Source organism: Antechinus flavipes, chromosome 3 (genome assembly GCF_016432865.1).
Source record: "Antechinus flavipes isolate AdamAnt ecotype Samford, QLD, Australia chromosome 3, AdamAnt_v2, whole genome shotgun sequence".
Classification (NCBI taxonomy): Eukaryota; Metazoa; Chordata; class Mammalia; order Dasyuromorphia; family Dasyuridae; genus Antechinus; species Antechinus flavipes.
The window spans coordinates 601,015,924-601,040,801 of record NC_067400.1 but is presented as its reverse complement, the minus strand read 5'-3'; the positions used below and the strand labels follow the sequence as shown (position 1 = coordinate 601,040,801).

At 43.1% G+C, this 24,878-nt stretch overlaps 1 protein-coding gene across 4 annotated transcripts in view; it reads left to right on the top strand.

The window, feature by feature from the left end:
• The window catches only part of KCNAB2 (potassium voltage-gated channel subfamily A regulatory beta subunit 2), a 184,599-nt gene that overhangs the window by 22,163 nt on the left and 137,558 nt on the right, over positions 1-24,878 (top strand). For 2 of the 4 annotated variants that reach the window (XM_051988716.1, XM_051988719.1), the window contains exon 2: positions 22,993-23,226. The exons of 1 other annotated variant lie outside the window; for it this stretch is intronic. The gene's annotated coding sequence lies outside the window, so the exon portion shown is untranslated. Of the gene's footprint in view, positions 1-22,745; positions 23,227-24,878 lie in introns of those variants that run through there. One more of the 4 variants, XM_051988718.1, reaches the window with a different exon arrangement.

Below are 24,878 nucleotides of genomic sequence, written 5' to 3'. Positions count from 1 at the left end.
TTCCTTCTTTTGGATCCTTATAATAATCAGGGATCCCTCATCCTTTAAAAGCAATCTTCCTTTGATTTTGTCTCTCTTCAAACTTGTTCCTTATCTCCCTGAGTAGGAGTGCTGGATAGAGTGCTGGAAGGCACCTCAAAATACAGCTAATCCAACCCCTCCCTTCTTATAGAGAAAATCAAAGTTGAATCAGGATTATAGAGAGTGGCAGTTAATAGGGTGAAGTGGAGCGAGTACAGGGGACCTGAGTTCAAATTCAGCCTCTACCTCTTAATTACCTGAATGACTTTGGGCAGACATCTACTTCCCTTCAGTTCTGAAATGATGAGTTGGGACTAGAAGGCCTCTGAAGGGCCCCTGCAATTCTAGATCTGTGATCTGAGTAGTGGGACTGGATTCAAACATAAGCCCCCCCCCCAAATACAAATCCAGTGTTCTTTGTCCTCTCCCACCCTTCTTCTACCTCCACCCCTTTCACTGCCACCCTCCTCCCTGCCTCCACATCTTCAGCACCCCCTTGCACATAGCCTATCTTCCACTTCCTCAATTCTTCAGAATTACTATCGACTTCCTCACTACTGCCTCTTGTTTTGTTTTTGTTCTGGGGTTGACTTTTTCTGTCTATTCCTTGGATCTCGGGAGCATTTGATTCTGTGGAAGAACCCGTCATTCTTGGTCATCTCTGCCCTGGCTTCTGTGAAACTGCCTTCCATGATGCTCCTCCCTTCTCTCTGAATCCCACCTTCCCCTTTCCTCCAGGATGACTTTCCATTTTCACTCTCTCCCTCTTAAATGTACAACTATTTATTTGCATGCTGTATCTCCCATTAGAACAGAGCTCCTTGAGGTCAGGGATTGTTTTAGACGCTCTTTATATCCCAAAGGACATGGCACATAGTCAGTGCTTTAATAAATTATTACCTAAGTGTTCTACTCCCATCCCTTTAACTCCTTCCAGGTCCTTCTTCCATTCCTTAAAAAGAGGGATTTCCCCAAGGTTCTGGTCTCCTTTTCCTCTCTCTAGACTCTCTTCCTAGGTGATCTCATCCGCTCCATGACTGAAATTATCACCTCTGGGCAAACACCTCACAAATCTTTATCTCCCTCCCCACTTCCACAGCACCTCGCTCTCCCCAGAACTTCTCACAGCAGGCTGTTGGGGCCACTAGCACCTCCCACGCAGTGTGTCTGAAGCTGAATTCAATCCAGCCCCTCCTCTAACTTTTGCATTCTGTTAATGGCATCCTCCTCCTCCTCTCCCCAGAGTCCTCTTTTGGAGTCAGTTCGACACTAAGACTTAGGAGGCGATGGGACAGAGCAGAGCATGGAGCTTCTGAGGCCGGATCACCCACATTCTGAGTCTGGTCCTTCCTCCCTTGGGCATGAGGAGGAGGACCTAACCAGCCTCTGAGGTCTGGGTCCATGCCCTTCCGCCACATATCCTGGAACCAGCTGGATCCCGTCCTTGACCTCCATAGCGTTCCTTAAGCCCACTTTTCCCTCACACTTTGTTGTTCAGGCTCCAGAGTCATGGGGGATGGAGCCAAGTCAAGAAGCCTTTATTAAGCGTCCTGTCCAGCACCAGGGATACAAAGCAAGGCAAAAACTGTTCCCCTCAAAGAGCTTGCAGTCTTCTGGGGGAAGACAACTGGCAAACACCTACGTATTTAATGTAGACAAATTAAATTTGAGATAATCAGCAGAAGGAAGACACATTAATGAGGCTCAGATTAGACTCTTGGCAGAAGGGATTTTACCAAAGATTTGAAGGAAGCTGGGAAAACAGGAGATGAAAATGAGAAGGGCAAGTATCCTAAGTGTGGGAGAGAGCCAGGGAAAACACCTGGAGTCTTGAGGAGCTTGTGTGAAGAACAAGAAGGATTATAGAATAAGAGAATTCACAAAAAACGGAAAGGTAAGAAGGAGCCAGATTATGAAGGCTTTCAAACCTAAACAGTGTTGTATTTGATCTTAGAGGTAATGAGGAGCCACTGGAGTTTAGTGGATGATGGAGTGATGGAAAGTCTCTTTGATAGCTGATTGGAGGATAAACTGGGAAGAAATTTGAGGCAAGCAGACCCACCAAATGACTGCAGTAGGAATCTAGGTGTGTAATGATGGGGGCTTCTACTGGAGAGGTAGAGTATAGAGGAGAGAAGAGGAAAATAAAAGAGAGATTGGTAATAATGTAGGATCCACAGGAAGTGACAATACATTGGCCATGTGGGACAGAGCAAGGGGTCGTGTTGGGAACTGGGAGGCTCAGGAAGTTAGGAAGAGGGGAGAGTTGGGGGGAAGAGGAAGAGGTCAGTTTTGGAAATGTTGAATTTAAGATGTCTTGCAGCTACTGCAGGACTGTCATATAGAAGGTTCTTGATAAATGCTTATTGATGTATAATTAGTTGTTTTTTCCCCTAAATTATTGTAATTTCTTCCTTCCCCTGCCCCTTCCCCTCCCCAGCTATACTTATGAGCAATCTTTCCACTGTTTCCTTAGTGATCATCCTAACACACCACCGTAATCTTGGCTCCGCTCTACTCAAAGGCTTCCTATGACTCTATACTGCCCACCAAGCCAAGTAGCAACTCCTGAATCTAGCATTCAGTGCCCTCTTTTATCTGTCTTCCATTGCCTCTCTGTCCCTATCTCCTGCTGCTCTTCTTCATTCCTTTTGTGTTTCAGCCAATCTAGACTCCTCTCTGAATCCTGTTTCCTCTTCATTTCCCACCTCCGTGCTTTGGCTCACATAGTCCTTCAGGCCTAAAATTAACTTCTGGGGCAGCTAGATGGCACAGTGACTAAAGCATTAACCCTGGAGTCAGGAGGACCAGAGTTTAAATCCAGAGTTCAAATCCACTCTCAGACCCTTGACACTTACTAGCAAGTCATTTAACTTCAATTGCCTCCAAAAAAATTAAATTAATTCCCGACCCTAGTTACATGTGTTCAAGTCCTTTCCTTCCCCCAAAAGACCCAACTGAAATGCTCCCTTCTTCTCTCAAGTCTCCCCTCATTCCTCACCCAAAGAAAATCAATACTTCCCTCCTAAAACGTCACAGCCCACTTTACCCAGACCATGCCTTTACCTTTCTCATTTCCCTTTGCAGGGTAGAATGAGAACATTTATAAAGCACTTTGCAAACCTCAAAGTACTATATAAATACTAGCTACTATTGTTATCAATTATTCAAATACTTCTTCCTTAAATTAGGATAAAGCTGTTCAGGAGCAAAGTTTTGATATCCTCGGCAGCAAAAAATGCCTCCTGTCTGTCCAAGAATGAGTTGGTCCATTGTAAAGAAGAGCAAATTATTTTGGCCATGGAAACCACCTTCCACAAAGAGCTGCTTTAAAATGGGCATCCTTGGGGAGCCACAGGATGTCAAACCACTGTCACCATCTCAACCATCACTTCCTCTCTTATCTCGATGGAGATAGGCTAGCGCCCCAAGTCCAAGAGCCCCAGGAATAGCAGTAAAACTCCTCTCCCCCCCAGCCCACAGAGCCTGTCCCTGGAGCCATCACCCAGGGAAGCAGTCTCTTTGGACATGAGAACTGGTAACTGCTTCTGAAGGTGGCGCAATCCCTCCCCACTTTCCCTTCCCTTCCCACTGCCCCAGCAACCTAACCTACCAAAGGCCCAGAAAAGAAAGTCCTTGGCCCCAGGTGGATCTGATTTTGATCTGGGGAACTGCAATTAGAGAAAGTTCACTACCATCTGCTTTATTTACCACTGTACCCTAAGGGTCACAGTGCCTTTCTAACGGGCCTGCCGCAAAAGCCTCCTTATATGCTCTATCTCCCCATTAGAACGTGAGCTCGTTGAGAGTAGAGTGGCTCTACTCTTTTGTTTGTGTCCCTTTTTAATCAATATTTTATCATCCATCCATTCATTCGGGTGCCTCTTGGATAGTTTCCCCATGACTCATAGCAGCAGCCTGAAGCGTATGTACCTCTTTCTTCCTCTTCCTTACCCAGGACATTCTGGGGAGAAAACTCTTATAGCACTGGAGAGAATCTGACTGTAATTGGGCTGCAGGCTGTAATTGGGCAGATTTGGGACTGACTAAATAGAACTGGCGTCAATGACTTAACGTCAGTGTGCAAGGAGGTCTTACTACCTAGGTGACTTTGGACCTCAATTTCTTCCCTTGCCCAAATGAAGGTTTTGGAGTAGAGTCTCGAAGGTCTTTCCCAGCCCTAAGCCTGTGACTCTGGGGTGCTATGTGTGCCCCAACGGTTTGTCTTTGACCCACAAGCTGTTTGTTTATGAATTTTTAATCAATGGCTTGGACGAAGGCATTGAGGGAGCGCTAATCAGATATAGAGACCGTCAAGTTCCGGGGGACAGCTAACGTGCTGGATGACCAAACCAGGATCCAAAAAGATCCCCCATGCTAGGATATTGAACAAAACCAAATGATAACTCACATTTCCATGTTGTTGTTCAGTCATTTTTCAGTCGTGTCCGATTCTTTGTGGCCCCATTAAGGGTTTTCTTGACAAAGATACTGGAGTGGAGACCAAGATTCTTCACTCCAATATATTCAATAAATGGCCATTTAGTCTGTTCTTGAGCACAACCACTGGAGGGGTAAGGGGAGGGCCTTCCCTAAGACAGCCCATTCCAATTCTGTATAACTAAGCTAAGAAGCTTAGCTAAGGAGATTGAACTAAGCCAAATAATAGCTCGCATTTCTATGTTGTTGTTCAGTCATTTTTTTAGTAACGTCCGACTCTTTGTGACCCCATTTAGGGTTTTCTTGACAAAGATACTGCAGTGGATACTAAGATTCTTCTCTCCAACATCGTCAATAAATGGCCATTCTTCTAAGAAGCTGGACCTTCTCCAGCTCATTTTATAGATGGGGAAACTGAGGCTGTAACAGGTCAAGGGATTTGGTCAGCGGTCACAAAGGACTAAAAAACAGGATTAAGGAACTGACTCAGGGTCACACAGTTAGTATCTGAGGCCAGATTTGAACTCAGGAAGATGGACTCCAACTCCAGGCCTAACCCTCTATACACTGTAGCACCACTTGGCCACTCCACATTTCTGTAGCATCTTCAGATTTACAAAGCCCTTTCCTTAAAATGACCCTGACATGGGTGTTTTAAGTGTGAATACCCCCATCTCTCAGAAGAGGCAACTGAGGCTGTAACAGATTAAGGGATTTGCTCTGTGGTCACAAAGTTAATAAAAGTCTGAACCTCCTGTTACCTGGCTCCCGTTCTAGTTCTCTGACCTCTTATCAAAGGGGACTGCCATGTGACATTAATAAATATAGTTTTGAACCCTCCTGTTCAAAAAATCAAGTTCCCAAGTGTAGAATGTGGAGTCATGAGTAGACAGCAATTTTTCTGCAAAAGATTTAGTGAGTTTGGATGATGGCAAGCTCACTGTGAGTCAAAAGCTAATGCTGGTGAAAGCTGCAGAAAAAGGATTCTTGTGGCCGTGGGCCCAGGAGTCTGTTGGTTGGCCTCCATCCGGAAGGCCACATTTTAGATATTGCTGAGCTGGAGATCAGGCAGGAGAGGGCGTCCGAGCAGGTAAAGGGTCTCAGCCATCTGAGGATGAGCTGAAATGACGCAGGGTGCTGGGTCCCAAGAAGAAAAAACAAGAATGGAAAAGCTGTTTTCAAGTGTATGGTGAATTTAATGTTCCTGTTAACCTTAGAGGGCTGGAACTAGACTGAACTTGGGATAAGGATACACTTCTTAGTCTAGTTTTACAGAATTGGAATGGGCTGTCTTAGGGAAGTGCCTTCTCCTGCCCTCCATTGGTTGTGCTCAGGAACAGACTAAATGGCCATTTATTGCCTATGTTGGAGAGCAGAATCTTGGTCAAGTTTGGGTTCACCTTGATGACCTCGAGGACCCTCCCAACTTACATTGTGGGATTCTGGGAATGACTTAAGAATTGGTTTCTTTCTGCCGCTTGGATTAGTAACCACAGAGAAATGACTTAATCAGCGTTCTCTTGGGAAGCCTGTATCGATCCCAAGGGACCAAGCCCCTGGGTCAATATAATCTGAAACCTCCAAGGTCTGGGTGACAGATTGGGGTGATGGAAAACATTGGAGATGTAGGCACCTAGCCCCCTTTCAAGATGTTAAAATAAAAACCATTTTTCAACGAATAAAAGCAACACTTAAGTGGCGAACTCTCAAAAGCTGTATGACTTTCTTTCTTCTCTGACTCTGAGCAGGTCCTGTCTCTATAGATTTCATGTCCCAGGGAGAATATAGCCATGAAAAGTAGGACTGAATAGCCCCAAAACCCAGGCCCTGAAAGACTCTATACTTGTGTGAGTCCATAAGTTCCATGAACTATGGCTTATCTAAATGATCTCTTCCCACATAGTAGGTATCCAATTTGTTAAATTGTTTTTAGGGTATTAATTTCATTTGTTAATTTGAATTAAAGGATGCCTGCCATGAGCAAAGAAGAACTTAGATCAATCCTGTCCAATTCAGCATGGCCTAATGGACCGGACATGAGAATTAAGATCACTGGAGTTTAGTTCCTACCTCCAGCACTTAGGACAATCACTTAGCCGCCTGGCCGAAGCTCTTCAGCTGTAAAGTGAAGGGCCGGTTCGGTGCCTCTCAGGTTCCCTTCCTCCCTGAGTGTCTAGTTCCTATGAGATCAGACCCATCTGATGGCAGGTGGTCACAGTGACAACAGCAATGCAGTTGGAAAAAGAAAAACAACCAATTCAGCATAGGTTTGGAGCTAGAAGAGATCTTGGGGCCACGGAATCCAACCCTCTCTCTTATTTTTGTTGTTGTTTTGCAAGGCAGTCAGGGTTAAGTGACTTGCCCAGGGTCACACAGCTGGAAAATGTCTGAGTCCGGTTTGAATTCCAGTCCTCCTGACTCCAGAGCCGACGCTCTATCCACTGCACCACCAAGATACCCCATTTCTTAAAGAAAACAGAGGCATAAAGAGCTTACAATTTCCCCACAGAAAGTGCCTGTAACAGGATTTGAACCTGAGTTTTCAGACTTCAAGTCTAGTACTCTAGGCACTGCCCACAATCAAAACTGACTGTGGTAGGGGCAGCTGGGTGGCGCAGTGGATAGAACACTGGCTCTAAAATCAGGAGGACCTGAGTTCAGATACCACTTACTAACCGTGTGACCCTGAGCAAGTCACTTAACTCCAATTGCCTCACTCTTCCCCCCTCCAAAAAAATTGATTTAAATAAAATAAAGCTTTCAATACATAGCTGAATGATTCAGTAAAACAAATGACCACACTGTCCCTGTCCGGAATGTATGTCTCTCTCTGCATTATGAGCTCTTCCCCTCTCCCAGTAAATGAGTGGGATGTTTCATCCTCTGGTCTTCTGGATTCATGATTTGTCATGAGTTCTCAAGTCTTTCAGAATCATTTTTCTCTCTAATATTGTTATCGTTTACATTTTTCTTCCATTTCCACTCACTTTATTCAGCTTTGGCTCAGAGGTATTTTTAGCTTCCTCTGAAATGGTCTCATCTTTTCTCACGGTACCATAATGCTCCATTATATTCACCTACCACAATTTGTTTAGCTCTAGACCATTTGGAGGACACACCATTACCCCACCTCCTCTGTTTCCAATTTGAGGTTGCCATGAAAATAGCTGCTATAAATATTTTGGCACAGATATTCTTTCTTTGATCTCTTTTGGAGTTGAGGCTTAGTAGTGGTATAACTGGGTCAAAGGGTATACGTGGTTTTGTTCCAAATTGCCTTCCAGAAGGGCTAGACTAATTCACAGCCCCACCAACAATCTGTGAGGACAAGCACATCTTGTTTTCTTTCTCTCTGTTTTATTGTGCTTATTTGTGTTTCTTTGGGATATAGAGAGACACTGCTGGATCAAAGGGTGTGTGCAGTTTAATAGCCCTTTGAGCATAGTTCCATATTGCTCTCCAGAATGGTCGGATCATTTCACAACTCCACCAACACACAACACAAAATAGTAACCTCACCTCAAGTAAGTCTATTGGCACTATTTTTCCAACAGCACGAGTTCACAATATGTCCCTTTGTCACATTTACAATAATTCGGATTCTTTCGTTATTATTATCTCTCTTGTGGTGATCTGTTTTTTTAATGTTTATTTTCCCCAATTCCATGTAAAAACATTTTTGTTATGTATGTACATTTCTTTTTTTATCTATTTCTTCTTTTTAACCTTTTTTTTTTTTTTACCTATTTCCTTATGAATTCTGATGGGAGGAAAAAACAGAAGAAAAGCAGATTTTCACAACTCCACAAATCTCCACCAACAATGTATTAATATCCCAATTTTCTCACATCCCTTCCAACCTTTATCATTATCTTTTCCTGTCATCTTACACAATCTGAGAAATGTGAAATGGTACCTCAGAGTTGTTTTAATTTGCATTTCTCTGATCAATAGTGATTTAGAGTAGTTTTTCATATGGCTATAGATAGCTTTAATTTCTTCATCTGAAAATTATCTGTTCATATCCTTTGACCATTTATCAATTGGGAAATGCCATGTTGTTAGAAATTTGACCCAGTCCTTTATATATTTTAGAAATGAGGCCTTAATCAGAGACACTGGTGCAAATTTTTTTCCTCACTTTCTGCTTTTCTTCTAACCATGGCTACATTGGTTTTGCTTGTGCAAAAACTTTTTAATTTAATATCATCAAAGTTGTCCATTTTGTGCTTCATAAAGTTCTCTGGTTCTTATTTAGTCATAAATTCCTCCCTTCTCCAAAGATCTGAGAGGTAAACTGTCCCTTGCTTTCCAAATTTGCTTATAGTATCATTCTTTATACTAAATCATATAACCATTTTGACCTTATTTTGGTGTGGGCTATGATTTGTAAGTTTATGCTGAGTTTCTGACCTATAATGTTACAGTTTTCCCAGCAATTTGTGTGAAATAGTGAGTTGTTATCCCAGAAGCTAGAGTTTAGAGGTTTATCAAACTGTATTATACTTGTCTGTTCCAGACTACTTCAGTAAAGTGAATCACATGAATTTTTTGATGTCTCAATGCACATAAAATTATATTTATATTATGTTGTATTCATATCTTAATTAAAAATACTTTATTGTTAAAAAGCTAACCAGCATCTGAGTCTGGCGAGTTGTAATCCTTTTGCTGGTGGAGTGCCTCTATGTTTATGGTTGTTAACTAATCAGACTATGTTTCTATAGCCATTGATTATTGTATCATGTGTATCTAACCTATTCCACTGAACCACCACTCTGTTTCTTAGCCAGTACCATATGGTTTTGATGACTGCTGCTTTATAATAGAGTTTTAGGTCTGGTATTGTCAGGCCACTGTCCTTTGGTTTTTTTTTTTTTTTTCATTAATTCTCTGGGGATTTTTGGCCTTTTGTTCTTCCAGATGAATTTTTGTTATTATTTTTTTCTAATCCTATTAAATAGTTTTTTTGATTGGCGTGGCACTGAACAAGTAGACTAATTTAGGTAGAATTGTCATTTGTCATGGTGATCTATAATTAGTGGTCTTTGATGTTATTCTTGTGATTGCTTTAGTGCTCCGTGAACCATACTCATGTAAGATAAGGGAATTAATGTTATATGTTTTCTGAAGACTTCATTGACCAGTCTTCCTTTATCTCCTTCTCTCTCCTTGGGCCTCTTAATTTCCTGACGCACAACAATATGGAAATTAGGCCAATTAATAACCTTACATTGGCTTCTAAGTGTTCAAGGAAAAGAAAGAGTCAATAGATGTAGCAGACTTCATTGTTGTTTTAATTTACGAAATTGCCATAGACCTTTAGCACCCGTTAGCAACTGCCACCCTGATTAGTTAACAACCATCCGCATTGAGGCACTGCACCAGCAAAAAGATTACAACTCACTGAAGACTCACATGCTGGTTAACCTTTTTAACAGTAAAGTAGTTCTTAATTAAGATATGTATACAACATAATATAAATATAATTTTATGTGCATTGAGAGATCAAAAAAATTTATGTGATTCATTCTACTGAAGTAGTCTGGAACAGAATCCACAATATCTCTGAATTATGCTTGGATGCCTGTTTTCCCACAAGCCCTTCATGAAACATCTGTCATTTTGGGGGTTTTTTGTCATCTTTGCCAGTCTAATAGATGTGAAGTGGAACATTAAGTTTACTTTAATTTGCATTCCTCTAATATATTTAAAGCATTTTCAACATGGTTATTTTTTTGTCGCAAATAGTATTTTATTTTTTCTAATTCCGTAACTTTTAGTATTCATTTTATATGACTTTGAATTACAGATTTTTCTCCCCCATTTTCTCTCTCCCCAAGATAACAATCAATCTGACATAGAATGTGTGCAATCATGTTAAATACATTTCCGGAACATGCTTATTGATAGCCCAGATTTTTTCCCTTGAGAATTGCTCATCCATATCATTTTGCTGTTTATTTATTGGGGAATGACTCTTAGTCTCATAAATTGAATCAACTTATTTTATGTCGTGGATACAACAAGACTTTTATCTTTATTATAACTTGAAGTTCATCACCATTTTGACAGTAGGTAAGAAGAATGTTTTATCTTTAGGCCTCTGGACTCATTCTTTATCATTATCAATATCAGAATTCTCAAGTCTTTCCAAGTTGTCTTTCTCTGTTGTTATCGTATACATTTTTTCTGATTTTTGCTCACTTTACCCTAAAACTTGTGGCAAGGATTTTTTTCCAAGTTACTTTTAAAATTCTAGCTTATAAAAAGGGATGATTCTCAGAGGAGGGAGGGAAGCATAGATAATGTAAAAGCAAGAGATATAAAATAACATGTTAAACATCCACAAAAAAGAAATCACAAAGTTCATAAGGTTCACAGGGAATGATCATGAGTTCTCCTTTGGCTCCTTTGGTCAATTGTGGATACTTATGAAGGTAGACACTTTGAGATGTGGGACTGGGACTCTGGAAAAGCGGATTTCTTAACTCCTTCAAGAATCTCAGGATGTCTTCAAAGCACTCAGTTCAAGGGAGATATCCTGTCCTAGGCAACAGTCTCTCTCTTGAAGATACTTAATAAAATAGTTTGTGTTTGTGTTTTCTTTGTGCATAGTTTGTATCCACTCGTTAGGAGCTGAGTTTCTTAATAACCAACATTGTTTCCTTTGGTCTCCATAGCTCTAACCCCTGGCACAGAGCGGGCATTGATATATTTGTTCAGTTGAATTGAAGCCAGTTGTGGTGGCTGACACCAGGAATTTCTGCTAGAAGCTGAGGCTGAGACTGAGGCTGATGGATTGCTTGAGCTCGGGAGTTCTGAGCTTCAGGAAGGCTGAAGCTGATCGTGTGGCCACTCTTAAGTCCAGAGCACCGCTATGGTGAATCCTGAGGAATAAAGAATAGGGGGAGATGGCTGCCAGGTGTCTAAGGAGGAGTGAATCAGCCCATGTAGGAAATGCAGCCAGTCAGAGCTTCTGTACAGATCAAACCTTCGGAGGCTGAACCTCTGTGCCTGAAATTGTCTTCCAAAATACAAATTAAAAAAATTAAATGAATCCTAGGAGGATCCATATAAGACCATATACACATATTAACCCCCAAAAAATCAGGTCTTAAAACCTGATTCTGATTTAATTGGATAGAAAATATCATGCTTTTATTTATATTTTTATATATGTATGTATATATATATGTATGTATACACACACACACACACACACACACATATATATATATAAAGACTATTCTATTTCTTACCTTATCAGTAGTTAAGGGAGGGGGCCTCCAGGCTGTTGAGACTAGTGACAAACCCTCTAGACATTAAGTTAGGAAAGCCTGGCACAGAATAAGTACTTAATCAATACTTGCTCACAGACTGAGCTGGGATCAATTAACTCCTTCCACCACCACATGCCAGCTTTTTGACTATAGGCAAATCACATCAACTCTATAAAAAAATTTTGATACTGTGTCTTTTTATCCACATTATCTTTCTTTCCAAATATTTCTATTTCCTTTCCCTTGCCTCCTATGAAGCAACCAGGTGGTGTAGTGGTTAGAGAACTAGTCCTGGAATTAGGAAGACCTGAGTTCAAAGTCAGCCATAGACATTTACTTGTTGCGTTATCCTGGACAAGTCTACTTGTTTCATCAACTGGAAGATGAGGATAATAATAGTACCAACCTCCCAGAGTTGTCGTGAGGACCAAATGAGATGTTTGTAAAAGGCTTAGCATAGTACCTTGGCACACGGGAGGTTTTTAATAAAGGCTTGTTTCCTTCCTTCCCTCCCCATTCCCTCCAATCTGTCTCCATTCCCAATCCCCTTAACAAAGAATGAAAAGTAGAGGTAGAAAAAAATTAAGCAAAGCTAAGCTACACATCTACTGAGGGTTGTGAACTCATTCAGTGCATGCCTCTGAGTTTGGGTTTGCTCGCTGCTAAAATGGGGGTATTATAATATAGTAGAGAGAGGATTGGCCATGGAATCAGGAGGGATCTGGGTTGAAGTATTGCACACACTAGCTGTGTGATAGTGGGCAAATAAATCACATGACCTATCTCTGCTACCCAAGAAATTCTTTAAAAAGAACAAATTTTAGTCAAGTTGTGAACATACATAGATGGAGGGGATTTCCACAGTGGGAGTTCCCCTTCATTGATGCAATCCTAGATCTGGGCTGCACAAAAAAGTAAGCATAAAAAGTCCCCATAACTCATCGACTCATCAGGAAGGTCAAAGAAATAGCATACACAGAGCATTCTTCAAACCCTTAAACTGTCAGCTATTATTATCACAGCAAGCTCCCCTTTTCGTCTTCCCGATTAGAAATCGTGCCTCCAAGCTCCCACTTCAGGAAGCCATCCCAGAGAATTAGAAAAGCCAACTTGCTTCACCTTCATTTTCTTGACGTAGAGCAGGTTTCTTGGGGACTAAAAATACCTCTGAAGCATCTGTAGCTGATGTACTGATGAAGGAGAGTCGATGGACTGCCTGTTGAAGCTCTGGTCTTTGCTTTGGTGGCCAGAGACTGTCGGACCAGCTGGATGAAAGGGAAATGCCAAAAATCTGATGAGTCCACATGTTCTTTGCAAGACTTGATTAAGGGAATGAAGTCATAAAGGCGTCCTGGCACAGTATTATCTGACAGTGAGTTTTCGCTCCCTCCTTTTTTTCTTCCCACTCCCCCATCATCATCATCATCTTTTTTTGAAAGTGCTGTTATAGGAAGCCACATCCTAAGATACTCTGCTGACTTGAGATCTTTTGATAGTCAATATTCATCCTTGGAATTAAATGGAGGTTCTTTAGGGACAGCGAGAAGGGAATCTGATCCCATTGCCAAATCTGCCTTCTCCAAGAGCGTTTATCCAGTACCTACTATGTTCCAGCCATTGCTTTCCATTCCAGTAAGCATTTAATTAGGACCTAGCTCAGACTATCTACTTGGTGCAAGGGATACAGACAAAATTATTTCCATTGTCGGTCAGTAAGCACTTATTAAGTAACTGCTACCTGCCAGATGCTGTGCTAAGCTCTGGGGATACAAGCAAAAGCCTTGTAAAAAGGCTTTGTAAAAAGCTATGTGACCCTGAGCAACTCACTTCACCTCTGCCTGCCTCGGTTTCCCCATCTGTAAAATGGAGAAATAGTATGAGATAATATTTGTAAATCACTTTCCAAACATTAAAATCCTATATTAATACTAGCTGTTGTTTATTATGATTATTATATTATTAATTAAATCATTTTATTATATTATATAATATTATCATTATTAAGTAAAGTCTGTTGGTTCTCTATTACCCACAGGACCAATTAGTAAATGTTTATTGGCTAAGCATACACTCTGTACCAGGACTGTGCAAAGCACTGAGGAGACAACTAAAAAGAAAGACAGTTTCTCTCCTCAAGGAGCTTACAATTGAATGAGGGAAGCTAATACACAAAAAGGGAAAGAGAGAATAGCTCCATCAGACGTCAAGTGTGATGACTGTGTATTTTAAAACCAGCCGGAGTCAGGAATTCAGGTTAAGGGAAAATGTTCGATCTTTATTCTTTGTGGAGGTGAAGGGGGATGGCGATAGGAATGTGAGCGGCTGCGACATGAACCTGGCCAGTAGTCTCTCTGCCTCTCTCTCCGCCCCTCTCTCTCTTCACCCACCAAAATTGTCCCTACGTCATTTCTTATACAACACATCAGGACTTGCACAAAGAGTGAGCGGGGGCCATTCTTTCTCCAAGCATATATTAATAGAGTATGGTCCAATTACTATTTAGCCTCATGTGCTTGGGACCTCAGTGCATCAACTTGAGCTTCAGCTCATTACATCTCCCACTTTCTTTTGTTTTAGAACACAGGTGGTCATGCCATCCCTGACTTACACATGGTCCCTATTGAGGGGACATATTGTTCCCAAGCAGGGCTGCCTCTGGGAAATGAAGAGTAGGAAACCCAAGCCTTCTATAAAGGAGTTTTGGTGGTGTTGAGATCAAATATAAAATCCTCTGTTTGACTTTTAATATTTGGCCCCTTCCTGCCTTTCCTTGCTCGCCTCTGACCCTCTGTACCCTCTGACCCAGCGACTCTGTGATTCCCCCTTAGTTGTTCTTCAGACGTGACGCTCATCTCTTGACTGTAAGCTTTTTCCCTCCCCGAGCACCATTCCTGAAATGCAGGGCAGTGCCGTGTCCGGTGACCCAGAACTAGGCTGTTGTCCAGGCAGCCCCTAATCACACCATTCCCACAACCAATCGGACTTCATCATCTAGAAACACAAGTTGCATCCATCTGTGAAGCAATAAAACCAATGGCCGTGTTGTTGGTATTATTGTGTTTAAGTTGGTGCCATTAACAAGCAGAAGGTCTTTCCATCTTTCTCCTGAGCGACAGCAATCGTTCTCTCATTTCTAGACTGAACATTTCAAAGAGACAGGGAGAAAAAAGTCTGCTCGTGACTCATCGATCCCTAGGAAACTTAGAGGTCCCAGGATACACTGAGGCACGGGGGAATTTGGAGCTCTTGAGAATTTTGTTTTCTCCAAAGGAATGGGAGCTGCTGTTGTTCACTGTTGTGTTCTTTGGAATAAACAGCTAGACTTTCTCGCTTTGTCTGCTTCTTGGACCAGTGGTCCCTGAGGTATCGTGCTAACAGGAGAGAGTTTAGAGGAACTGGCTGCATTAAAGAAAGAGGCTGCTTTGGCTTTCCCAGGCGCCTCCTCAGTATCCCGGGGACTCTCTGCATTCTGCATAGGAAGATATCCCATCCTCCAGCTATGTAGAGGGCTCCTGGCCAGAAGGAGGTTACTGCTAAATGCAGGAGTCCCTCAGAGATCCTGCCAGAGGACGCGATGGAGACAAAGGGAGTAGCCAGTTTAGTCACACAGGAGAATGGGAGTTTCCACAGAGAGACAGTGTGGTAAAGAGGCGATCAAGTGAGATGGCCTGTTTATCAGACATTTACCAGATGTGCCTGGCCATGGCCAAGTCATTTAATTTTTCTTACCTCAATCTCATCTATAAAATTGGGTTGATAATTCCCGTGACATTTACCACTGTAGAGAGGCATAAGGATCGACTGGATAATGTCTGCAAAGCATTTGCAAAGGCTAAGGTGCTACATACATAAATGGTGGTTTTGCAGTGTAGAGAGGGCAGCATCTAGAACTGGTTCAGTTTTCTACCTGCCACCCCACCCCCCACTGCTTGTATGACCTTGGATAAGTCACATTGTCAAATAAAGCCATTGGACTAGATGTCCAGGAAACCTAGGAGGAGGATGGAAAGGGCACTGGCGCTAGCATAAGAGGGGACCAGGTTTCCCATCCTGCCTCTGAAGCTTCCTCCTGTGCAATCTTGGGCAAGTCTCTTGAAAGACAAAGGGGGTCAAATAATGATCCTCCAAACTTTAGGGGCCTTTCATTTTCTAAGTGCTTGTGATTTTCCCACTTTCACCATCTTGGAGTCTATTTCCATGAGGTTTGGTCCATCCTGTGACTGCCCAGCTCCACATGGAAGACTGAGGCTGGAGGGCAGCAGCTTGTCAGAACTCACTGTGGCTCCTGTGGGAAGCATTTGGCACTGAATTGTTTTGACTCTGAGGCTGTGGCTCCAGGTGTGCCGATCTCAAGGGAACCTGCTGCCCTCTGGGATTTGCTTCAGCTACTCCTGTTTTGTTCCTCATAATCTCTTTTCTCTCCTGGTCACCGGCCGTAAATCCCATTGGAAGGCTGGTGCCAGCAGTGGGAAAGTAGGTTACCTGCTTTTAGAGGTCCACAAGCCAGGCCCCAGGAATGGATCTCTGGGCATAGGGTGGCTGTTGTTTCTGACGTTGGTCTTGGGAAGCTGTCAGTCAGTCTGTCAAATGACTGAGAATTTTTAAAATGTCCCTGGCACTATGCCACAGGCTGGAGACACAAAGAAAAGCAAAGTCCCTGCCCTCAGGGAGGGCATTCTAATGAAAGAGAAAAGGTGTAAATAACTGGACACATGAAAGATAGATTCAGAATAGATAGGGAAGGCACCTAGTGAGAGAGATGGAGGCCATCCTCTTATAGAAGATGGGGTTTGAGCTGAGTTTTAAAAAGAAGTCAGGGAAATGAAGAGGCATAGGGAGCCACCGGGGCAAAAAGCCCATAAATGGGAGAAAGAGTGTCACGTTCAAGTTACTCCAAGTCAGACCTTGTAGCTGGATCACAGAGTGTGTGGAGGGGAGCAGAGTGAGAAGACTGGAAAGGCAGGAAGAGCTCTCAATGCCAAAGAGAAGATTTTATGTTTGACCCTGGAGAACAAGGAGATTTGGGGGGAATAGAATATGAGATGAGTAATAATATGAGTCAAGGAGAAGAGGAATTTTCAGCAAATATTCTTGATTTTTTGGGTAAAGTTTGAAGCAAACTCCTAGGCCGAGAAGATGGAGAGAAAGATACTTTGGGAGGTTTGAAGAGAGAGAAGAAGGTCTAGAACAGCTGTTGTGGAGCGTGGAATAACAAATTGATTAAGGATGAATGAATCCAGTGGAGTTTGTTGAGTAGGGTTAGGCTAAGGGTGACATGGTCAGATGTGTGTCATGTGAGCAGAGGATCAGTTGGAGTGAGGAGAGAGTTAAGGCAGAGAACCAGTTAGGATTCTCCAGAAGTTCCAGGAAAAAGGTGATCAGGACCAGAATTAAGATGGAGGCTGTGTGGGTAGAAAGGAGGGAACATATGCAAGAGATATTGTGAAAATAGAAATGACAAATCTTGGCAACAGATTGGAAATAGAGTGAGTAAGGAGTCAAAAATGAAAATTAGCTTTTGAGCCTTGGTCATGGAAGATGGTGATGACTTACCAGGGTTCTCAAACTATGGCCCGCGAGCCAGATGCAGCAGCTGAGGACATTTATCCCCCTCACCCAGAGCTATGAAGTTTCTTTATTTAAAGGCCCACAAAACAGTTTTTGTTTTTACTATAGTCCGGCCCTCCAATAGTCTGAGGGACAGTGAACTGGTCCCCTATTTAAAAAGTTTGAGGACCCCTGTTTAGACAATAACAAAGCTGGGAAGAGCTGGGGGAAGAAGGATAGCAAGTTGTTTTGGAGATGTTTATTTTGAGATGCCTACAAGTCATTCAGGCAGGTGATGATATAATACTAGAACTTAGGACAGAGGGGAGGGCTAAATATATAGAACTGAGAGTCATCTGCATAAAGGTGATCATTGAAACAATGAGAGCTGATGAGATCAAGCAAACAAAATAGTGTAGAAGGAAAATAAAAGCAGAACCTGAGACAGAGCTTTGGCAGACATCCATGGTTAGTGGACTTGACTGGGTAAAGATGCAACAAAAAAGAAGGGAGAAGTCAGACAGGAGTACCAGGAGAGAGCAGCGTCACTGAAGTCTGGAGAGGTGTACAGTCTAGGAGGAGATCCGGTGTGTAAAAGGTGAAAGAGATTTCCAGAAGGATGAAGATTGCAAAAAGACCATTTGATTTGGTTAAGAATCCATTGGTAACTTTGGAAGGGCAGTTTCAATTGAATGATATCAGAAGCTAGGTTTCCAAGGATTTAAAAAGGTGAGAGGAGAAGACACAGAGACATTCACTGTAGATGACTTTCTCAACGTTAGCCAAGAAGAGAAAAGGAGATCTATAGGATGGTGGCTAGATATTGGATCAAGGGAGAGTTTTGTAAAAATAAGAGAGCAGGATCATGATCAAATTTACAGGCAGTTACGAAGGAATTACTAGATAGGAAGAGGGTGAAAATAAAAGAGAATGGGGATGAAATAGGGCAGAATGGAAGGGGATCTGCCATAAAAGATGGGAGGGAATAAAGTCAAAGGTCCATAAAGAGGAATTGGCTTTAGCAAAGAAAAAAGACTGCTTCTTTGTCCAAGAATGGACTGAAGGAGTAAATTATGGGGGAATAGAATGTGAGATGAGTCGGGGAGAAGGAGGAACTTTCAGCATATGTTCTTAATTTTTTTTTTTGGTAAAGTTTGAGGCAAAGGCCTAGGCCAAGAAAATGGGGAGAAAGATACTGTGGGAGGTTTGAAGAGAGAAAAGGTCTAGAACAGCTGCTGTGGAGAGTGGAATAACAAATTGATTAGGAATGAATACGATGTTTGTCTTCCTGCAGTGAAGACCCAGTTGAGGTTATGTTACATAAATTTGTAGTGGGCTGGGTCAGCAAATTTTCATTAGATCCTCCCCATCCATTCAGCAACACATAAAGAGCAATGAAGGAGATTGATGAGAGAAGTAATTCTGGTCTGGCTTTTGACAAGGAATGATCAGCAATAGAACAAGAAAGCAAGGGTTTTGAGAGTGAAGCATAATGTAAAGTTGAGTTGGTTCATTATAGATCGATGTAAGGTATTAGATTGTTGTTGTACTGGTGATTTCAGGCTTACGCCTCCAGTTTTGACTCTACGATTTCCTTTTTCAGATAGAGATAATGGCATTTGTCACGGTCACGGGCACATTTGAGGAAAATGAATGCATATAAAAAGCCTAGCTCTTCCAGGGAGATGGAGGGGGTCCAGGTTGAAGGGGAAAGAAAATACTGCTGATCTGTGAAATTCAGCCAGCTTTCTGTATATCTCTCCAATGAGGTCTAAGACTAGGACCAATTTACTTCCCACTGTAATTGGAAGTGAAAGATCAGTCCGAATAGGCCTTCTTTCTGGTCATACCTGCTACGTGTCTGTAAAGACAAAGCAACCGTTCTCATTTTGAGAGCTAGACTTCAGCAGCTGAGCAGGCTGCTTCCAGACCAGCTCGTTCCTCTGGGTTACTTTATCGATCAGCTTGATTATGTGTGTCGAGACAGCTCAGCAGACCGGCGGGAGCCCTCCTGTCCGAGGGGTTAAGGACAATTAAAAGATTTGCCAGGTCCGTGGCCGGCTATCCTTGTGAGTCCTGGGGCTCCAGACCTGTGGCCTAAACTGCTTAGGATGCCAGGTCACTGCTATGAGGGCCTGCCCCAGATGTAGGTGCATACCTTGAGCCAGCAGGATGGCAGCAGCTGATTTCAAAGATAAGGTGCCTGGCTTCTGTTCTCAGGCTTTTCATTGATATGTCGAACGGTGTGCGGAAAAGCATGTTGTCATAGCCCAACTGTTGGAAGGAACCTCCGGACTTCAGATTTCCCCTCTACAAAATGGAATTTAGACCTGTCTAAATGGGGCAGTGAATAGAGCCCTGGGCCTAGAGTAAAAGACCTGAATTCAAATCCCTCTTCAGATACTTTACTACTCATGTAACGGAACATTCTGTCTGGGCTTTCTCATCCATAAAATAAAGATAAAAATAGCACTTCCTTTAAAAGGTTGTGAGGATCAAGTGAGATAGCATCTGTAAGGTGTTTCACAAACCTTTAAGTGCTATAGAAATGCTAGCTTATTATTATCGCTGAGCATGATACAGTATAACTCTACAAACGCTAACCAAAAATAAATGTGTGTTATTAGGATAAGTAGGCTAGAAAATGCTGTAAGATCCCTAAAGAAAGGTGCTGGGTAAATTATCTTTATCATCATAATTATTTGAGTCTTATTTGTGGTTGATAATTATAATTATTAAAATCATCATTATACTGTCTTAAGGCCTACAAAGCAGGTAGATTCTGGTTTGATCTTTCCCAACAGCCGGTGAGCTGAATGCTACAGGTTTAAAATACTGATGAGGAATCTGAGGTTAAGTGAATTTCCCCATGATCAGGCCCTGAATTATCTACAGAGGGAGTCAAATCAAGTCCTTGCTGATTTCCAAGGCCAAGGCTTTCTCCACTATCCACTTTGATATCTCAAAAAGGAGACAGTAAGCTTATGAAACTCAATGAAGTGAACGTTCATTATGTGTTTGCTGTGGATCAGGAAGCTGGTGGCACAGTGAATGGAGCACTGATCCTGGAACAGGGAGGCTCAAGTTCAAACGTGGCCTCAGAATCCTATAAGCTAAGTGACCTTGGATCTCTTAAACCATTTGTTTCAGTTTCCTCAACTTAAATGAGGATAACCATAGTACCTACCTCCCAGGGTTGTAGTGGGGATCAAATGAGACGATGTATGTAAAAAGTGCTTAGTACAGGATCTAGCAAATAGTAGGTGCTCTATAAATGCTATTCCCTACCCCTACTATGTTAGATGCTAGAGATACAAAGAAAAAAAATGGTCTCTGTACCCAAAGAAATTATATTCTTATGGGGAATATTACATGTACAGAGACAAGTGAATACAAGGTAATTTGAGGAAAGCAAGAAATATAATAATGGGAGGGGAGAGTTAGGAGAGTTGTATAAAAGGGAACACTGAGAACTTTGAAGGATTGTGATTGGCTGAGGGGAGAAGGGATTACATTCCAGGCAAGGGATTCATCCGACTGTGCAAAGACCTGGAGGTGGTAGTTAGCATGCTGAGTTGGAGTCCAGGAGGAGATTGGAATCCATGCTGAGTTATGGTCTGGTCTGGCAGACATTGCTGTTGTTTGCCTTTCGTCCTCAAAGAGGACCAGTGACATCGGGATTGTGATATCTTGACTTGCAAGTGAATTGGATTTAAGAAAGGCTGAGCTGTGCAAAGTCATCAGCCTCATTCTCTCCTCTAGTCCGGTGACAAGACATGAGTCAAGGCAAGTGGTAATAGTGCCCCTTGTGTGGACATAGAGAATGGGGGGGGGGGGCAGAAATCTAAACAATGTCAGGAAAAATCAGTTAGGATTAGACAATGAGAGATTTTAAATGTTATATAGAGAAATGGATACTTTGTCCTAGAGATAATAGGGAACCATTCAAAGTATGTGAAGAAGGAAAGGAAGTGGTCAGACTTGTGGTTTTCATATCCCAGGTAGCAAAGGAACCCACCCATGGTATTCTAATATCAATTCTAATTTCTAATATAAAAGCACAAAGGCTCTTTGTTAAATTTGTTCTCAGAATCAACTTCAAATATCCTATGATCAGGTAATATAGAGTGCCCCATAAGCTTGGGTCTGGGCTTCCTTTCAGAAACCCAGCGTGCTTGGGATTATGTAGTTGTCAGCAAGTTTGTTAGATTTGGGCCCAGACCAGAGAATTGCTCTCTCCAGGATCCTAGAGGTCAAGAAAAACCAAATCAGCATGAGAATGATTGGTCCAAACAGTTGGCTCACTGAAGACTGATAGACCACACAGAATACAGTACTTGTAGGGGAAGGAAAATGAGGAGAAGAGCTAAAGACCAGCCTGGAGAGGCATGGCAAATGTACCCTTTTCCCTGGAGAAGTTCCAGTCAGACCTCCCTCCAGGCCCATGGACCGGCTCCATAAGTCATCACTGACTTCTCGGGAGAAGCAGGTGTGGGAGAATCAACCAGGTAGCAAGCATTTCTTTGATGCTTAATTTGTGCTGGAAACACCAAGGCGAGAATGAGATATTTCTTGCCCTGAAGGACTTTTCATACTAATGGGGAGGAGTAACTTGTACACATACAAATAGATACCAATTAGATGGGGTGGGGACGATGAGGGAGGGGGGTGTAAATGAGCGCTGTGATTTCAGTGGGAAAGGAATTCCCTCTAATAATGTGCATTGGTACTTTCTCTACAACTTATTACTGGAGTCCTTAATTCCAGAAGGCTGTGAAATTGATTTTTGTTTGGTGTGGCCTTTAAAAAAAAAAAATTGATAACTATTTCAAAATAATTGTTTACCTTTGTGATCCTATGTATTTTGTGCATTTATTTTTAAAAAATAGTCTGAGAGAGAAGTCCATAAATTTCCCTGGACTTCCAAAAGGGGTCCATGGAACACAAAGGATTAAGAACCTTGCCTAGAATATAGAGAGCTTCGATGATTTGTCCTGGGCCGTACTTTTGTCTGTGTCGGAGGCAAGTCCTCCGAATTCTAGAGCCAGCCCCCTTTCCAGAATACGTGCAAAGTAAATATAAGGTAACGTCCATGTTGGGCCCCCCTGGCCACGTGTGATCAGTCAGTCTGAATTCGTTATCGCGTCTGTTTGTGGGGAAATGGAGGGGGCACAAGGTTCCCTCCTCGAGGAATTGTAGCACGGGGGCGGGGGCGGGGGCGGGGGCAGGCATTTCTTGGGAAAGGGCCGGGAGAAGAGCCCCCTGTGCGGGAACTAGCGGAGGCTACCGTGGAAAGGCTGCGGTCAGCAGTCGGGCGCCAAGTGGAGCGAGGGGACGGCGGCCGCCGAAACGGGCCCCTGCTCCCTCTGCAGGACCTACACGGTTAAAGCCTGCTCCGCTCTGCAGCAGCCGGGGAGCTGGCGCACCGTGGGCTCATCCCAGCTCCTGGGGCTGTCCGGCTTCTGGGTTCAAATGCGGACCCCGGCGCTCTTAGCTGCCCACTTCCTGGGCTGGCGACCTCGGACTTGCTGAGTCAGGACTGGACAGCGGCGGCCGCAGCGCGGCCCGATTTGCTGCAGTCCTAATTGCGAGGGCTCCCTTAGGTTGCCCCCCTTCCTCAGCTCAGTTAAGTGATTCCCTGCCTGGTGGTGAGGAGGCTGATCAGCTTTTTCTCAACCCCCTCCCTTCTGTTTCGACACAGCCCGAGAAGGGAATGGGGTAGGAAAGAAGCCGAGCCGAGACTGTACTGTGGGGCTGATCTCTGCTGCTCTCCGTCGTCGCCGCCGAAGGGAGAGGGGACTGTTCCCTCCGTTTCCCCTCCGGACCTCCATTCCAGCAGCTTGGGGGTTTGTCTCTTTGCCCACTGCATAATCCCTGGTCCAAGTTAGCGGAGGGGAGAGAGCGATCTCTGCTTCCTCTGAGGATCCGGGGCAAGGTAGGTGGGTGCTGGGCTCTCTGGGGGAGCTGTCCGCTTCGGTTCTCGGTCCCTCTGGGGGAGCTGTCCGCTTCGGTTCTCGGTCCAGGTCTCCTGCTGCAGGCAGCCTGGCTCCCCGCTGAGCAGATGCAGTGCGGTGGGGTGGAGGGTGGGGAGGGGGGACCTGCGTGAGAGAGGCGTCTACATGCATGTGAGGGTTTTCCTTGGAAGCAAGCTGAGCTTGTCTAGCTGTAGCCTAAGGTTCCCGGGGAGCATTCGACGTGAGGAGGGGAGGTATGATTTGGGGGCAAGCTGGCTGCTTCTCCCTAACACGAAAGAGGCCAAAAAAAAAAAATCTTCATTGAATATAGAACCCCTTGACAAGGGATCCCGGTGGTTAACCGTTAATGAAAGATCTGGGGGAGTTGTTTTCCCTCCTTTGGGGGCACCAAAAAAGGTATCTTTTTGTTTTTTATTTCCTGTAGGTTACAGAAATAAATTGACAGTTTGTGTGCATGGCCAGGGTTTCAGTTTCACAAAGGAAACGCCTAAGCACAAAAAAGTGTAAAAAGTCTCATTCCACAGTGCGGTGTTTGTGTGCAGCTGGTAAATCCCCAGGCGTTTCCATGACACTGAGCTGGCTTCACCCAAGTGGAGGCACCAGTGCCGAGAGAGAGATTTCTTTTTTATTTTTTTTTACTCTTGCTCCATCCCATCTTTATTTCTCTGTGTGTTTTTCTCTCTTTTCCTCCCCTATTTCTCTGTCCTTTCTCTTTTCCTATTACTCTTTTTTCTCTATTCTTTTCTTTCTCTTCCTCCACTCTTCCCTCTTCTTTTCTACCTATTGCTCTCATCCATCATCTTTTCCTTTTCTTCTCCCTCCCTCTCCATATTTCTCTCTCCATCTATTTTCTTCTTTCCTCTCCCCTCACCTTTCTTTTCTTCTTTCATTCTCTCTACCTTCCTCTTCCCTTTTCCTTTCTTCTCATCTCTTCATCTCCTTCTTTCTCTCTTACCCCATCTTTCTTTTTTCTCTGTCTCCCCTTCCTTCTTTTTCTTTCTTTCTCCTCGCCATCTTCCCTCTTTTTTTTCTTTTCCTCTTTTTTCTTCCACTTTTTGTCTTTCTCTATTTCTCTTTCTCTTCATCCATCATTCCCCTTTCTCTTTCCCCTTACCTCTCTTCTTTCTTTCTCCCCATTTTGCCCTTCACTCTCTTTTCTCCTCTTTTCTCATATTTCTTCTTTCTCTATTTCTCTTTCTCTTAACCCATATTTCTTCTTTCTCTATCTCCCCTTCTCTCTAAATCTCTCTTCCTTTCTCTTTCTCCCTCTTTCCCCCTCCCTTTCGCTCTTGTCTCTCTCTTTCATTCTTCTTCTCCCCCACCTTTTTCCTCTCTTCCAAATGAAGTTGGCAAAACTTCAAGAAAGTAGCTTGATGCTGCAGCAGAGACTAACTTAAGAATTCGGTGAAACAGGTTGGCTGGAGGAAAAGAAGAATAAAGAGTAATCATTTGAAGAACCCATAAAGTCTCTTCAGAGAAGGTGTATTGAATTTGAATGTATGCACATTACAAGCTGCTAGTAAAGACTCCGTAATTCATTGATCACAACTGACACTTTACTGTCACTTTTTTAAAGTAATCCTAAATTCTGATCCCCTTTTCCCAGGCATCC